We start from the raw sequence: 4,017 nt of genomic DNA, 5'->3' as shown, positions 1-4,017 counted from the left end.
ACCATATCCTGGGCCACAAAACAAAACTTTAACAAATTGTAAAGGGTTTAAACTGTACAGAGTGTTTTCTCCAACTCCAATAGAAGCAAATTAGAAATAAATAAAAGAAATATGAAAATAAGAAAAAAACCTCCTCAAACTTGAAAATGAAACAGAACATTTGTAAATAACCCATTGGACAGAGAGGAAGCCATAAGAAAAATTTTATATATATGTACTTTTACTTTAATATGTATATTATATATATATATATATATGTATATATATATATATGAACGAAAATTAAAATTCAACATAGCACAGTTTGTGGGGCACAGTTAAAGTAATTCTGAGAGGAAATTTTCAGCAGTAATGTAAACATTAGAAAAGAGAGAACGTTCCAAATCAACAATCTAAGCTCCTATCTCAATGATCCAAGGAACAATAAATAAAAAACAAGGAGAAGGAAGGAAATAATGCAAAGAGAAGCACAATAGTTAAATCAATTGAAAAGGACCTGGTTCTTTGAAAAGATTTGTAAAATTAGCCAATTTCCAGAAAGACAAAAAATGCTAATATCAAATGAAATAGAAGATATCTATATATCCTGCAGAAATCAAAAGGAAAGTAAAGGAATGCTACAAACAACTCTATGCATATGAACTTGACAACTTATATGAAATGAACAAATTCCTATAAAAACACAAATTACCATAACTTACCCAATATGAAATATATAATTTTAATAACACTGTAACTATTAAGGGAATAACATTTGTAATATAAAACTTTCCCCTTTCTTTACCCTTCACAAAAGAAGAAAAGTTCCAAGCCCATCTGGTTTCACTGGAAAATTTTCCCAAACATTTAAAGAATAATTGACACCAAGTCTACAAAACTTTTCCAGAACATATATTATAGGGAACCCTTTACAATTCATTTTACTAAGCGAGTTTGATGCTGATGTCAAAACCAGACAAAGATAATACCAAATTAAAAAAAGAAGAAAAAAATAACATAGAACTGTGGGCCAAAATCATCACTGAATAGATGCAAAAATATTTGACAAAATATTCATAAATATAATTCAGCAATATATAAAAGGAGTTGGATTTTCACATGCAGAAGAATAACATTAGACCTCTACCTCATATTATATAAATGTCAAATGGATTAAGGATCTATACATAGGATCTAAAGCTATAGAAATCTTAGGATATTACCCAGAGGCAAATCTTCATGACCTAAAATTTGGCAATGTATTCTTAGATATGAAACCAGAAGCACAAGCAACAACAACAACAACAAACCACAATAGATTCATTTTGTTTCAACAAAACTAAAAACGTTTGTGCATTGAAAGAAATTATCAAGGAAGTATAAAGATGACCTAAAGAATGGAAAGAATATTTGCAAGTCATATTTAAGATAATTATTTAATATCCAGATATATAACGAATGTTTACAATGCAAAAACAAAAAGATACCCAATTTAAAAATAAGCAAAAGACTTGAATAGACATTTCACCAAAGAAGATATATAAATGTCCAATAAACACATGAAAAAGGCTCAACATCATTAGCCATTAAGGAAATGCAAATTAAAATAGCAATGAGATTCCACTTCACATATTCAAGGATGAGTATTATTTTTAAAAAATGGTGTCAACTCCTTGGATTGGATTGGATAGGTCCAGAGAAATTGGAACATTAGGGCATTTTGGTGGCGATGAAAATGTTGCAGTCACTGTGGAAAGCAATATGTAGTTCCTCAAAAGTCAAATAGAGAATTACTATCTGGTCCAGCAATCCCACTTCTAAATATATACCCAAAGAAAGTAAAAGCTCGGTTGCAAACAGGTACTTGTACACCAACATTAAAGTGACATCATTCACAGTAGCCCAAAACTAGAAACAAAATAAGTGTCCATCAATAAATGAGGGGATAAACAATAGTTAGTGCATGCACATAATTAAATATTATGCATCCATAAGAAAAAAATGAAGTTATAAGATATGCTGAAACATGGAAGAAGCTTGAAAAGGTTATGCTCAGTGAAATAAGCAAGATGCATAAGGAACAAAATTGTATGATATCACTTATAAGGAATAGTAGAAATAGCAAATTTGTAGAGGTAGAAAGCAGATTAGAGGTAAGTGGGGGAGAGAGTTGGGGCAAGTAAGAAGGAGCAATGTTTGCAGTAATTTAAATAGATAAATAAATACATAGATAAAAGAGAGAATTATATACATTATGAACAGGTGGGATTTATTTAAGAGATTCAAGGCATGTCCAGTATTTGCACTCAATCAGTGCAATCTACCATATTAATAAGTTCAAGAAGATAAATTACATGAGCACCTCAATCAATGCAGAAAAATAATTTAATAAAACTCAACACCCTTTCTGATATAAACTCTCAGAAAAATAAGAATAAAGGGGAACTTTCTCAACTTATTACATAGCATCTGGAAAAACCCTATAGCTAGAAAGACTTTCAAGTCAAAGATGGAATGCTTTTCCTCTAAGACAAGGAACAAAACAAGGATGACTGCTCTCACCACTCTTATTAAAGATAGTGCTGGAGGTTCTAAATGTGCAATAAGGAAAAAAATGTCTTAAGTCAATAAAAGCCAGACAGATCAGGAAATAAGAAACAAAATGGTCTATATTAAAAAATTACATGATTGTCTCTAGGAAATTTCAAGCAATGTACAAAAGGATTCATAGAACTAATGAGTGAAGTCAGCAAGGGGGCAGATACAATTGTGCACAACACAATTGTGTTTCTACACACTGTCAGAGGACATGTGAACACCTAAGTCAAAAATAAAATACCACAAATGATCCCTCAAAAACTGAAATATTTCAGAGTAAACCCATTAAAATAAATATAGGATTTTTATGCTGAAAACTACATTATTTATGATAGAAATCAAAGGCTAAATAAATGGAGAGACATACTGTGTTCAATGATTTGAAGACTCAAAATAGTAAAAATGTCGCTTCTTCCTGAATTTTTATATAAGTATAATATAATTCTTGTCACAGTTTCGGTAAGATTTTTTGTAGATGTAGACAAAATTGTTCTAGCATTTCTATGGAAAGGCAAAGGAAGTAGATTAACTAAAATATTTTTTGAAATAATAATAAAGAAGTAGGAATTAGTCTACTCAATTTCAAGATTATTATGTAGCTACAGTAATCAGGTCTGTGTGGCAATGACAGAGAATTGGCACAAAGATGAATAGAACAAAATAAAGCACACAGAAAACATGTGAATGAAAAATAGTACAGACAACTATGTTCAACTGATTTTTTTACATAAGTGCAATGCAATGCAGTGGAGTAAATGCTGTTGAAACAACTGGGCATCCACAAGGCAAAATATGAATGGTAACATAGGTTTTAAAGTATATGCAAACATTAACTCAAAACAGATCACAGATTTAAATGTAAAATATAACTCATAGAACTTTTAGGGAAAAAAAGTAGTATTGTCATAATTTTGACCTAGACAAAGTGTTCTCAGACTTGTCAGCAAAAGCATGATGCATAAAAGAAAAAAATGATACATTGCTCTGTTGAAGATCCTGTTAAGTGAATTAAAAATGAACTACAGACTGGGAGAAAATATGTCCAAACTCAAAATTCCAGCAAAGGATTAGTATGTAGAGTATAAAAAGTTTTTCAGAGCTCAATAGAAAAAAAAAACAGTGGAAACTGGTCAAAATACATGAAAAAAAATTCACTGAAGAGAATATAAAGATGACAAAAAGCAAATGAAAAGATGTTCAATATCATTAGCCATTAGAGAAATGTAAATTAAAACCACAATGAGTTATCAGTGCATAGCCATCAGAATCACTAAAATAAAATAAAATGAAATGAAAATACTTACAACCCCAAATGCTAGTGAGTATGTGGTGAATCTGGATTTTTCACTGGATACTGCCAGTGTGAATGTAAAATGGTACAGCCACTCAGAAAGCCAGGTTCGCAATTTCCTGAAAAACTAAATGTGCAGCTGTCATCTG

The sequence above is a fragment of the Tamandua tetradactyla genome, chromosome 12 (assembly GCF_023851605.1).
Source record: "Tamandua tetradactyla isolate mTamTet1 chromosome 12, mTamTet1.pri, whole genome shotgun sequence".
Taxonomy (NCBI): domain Eukaryota; kingdom Metazoa; phylum Chordata; class Mammalia; order Pilosa; family Myrmecophagidae; genus Tamandua; species Tamandua tetradactyla.
Note: the sequence above shows the minus strand (reverse complement) of the source record.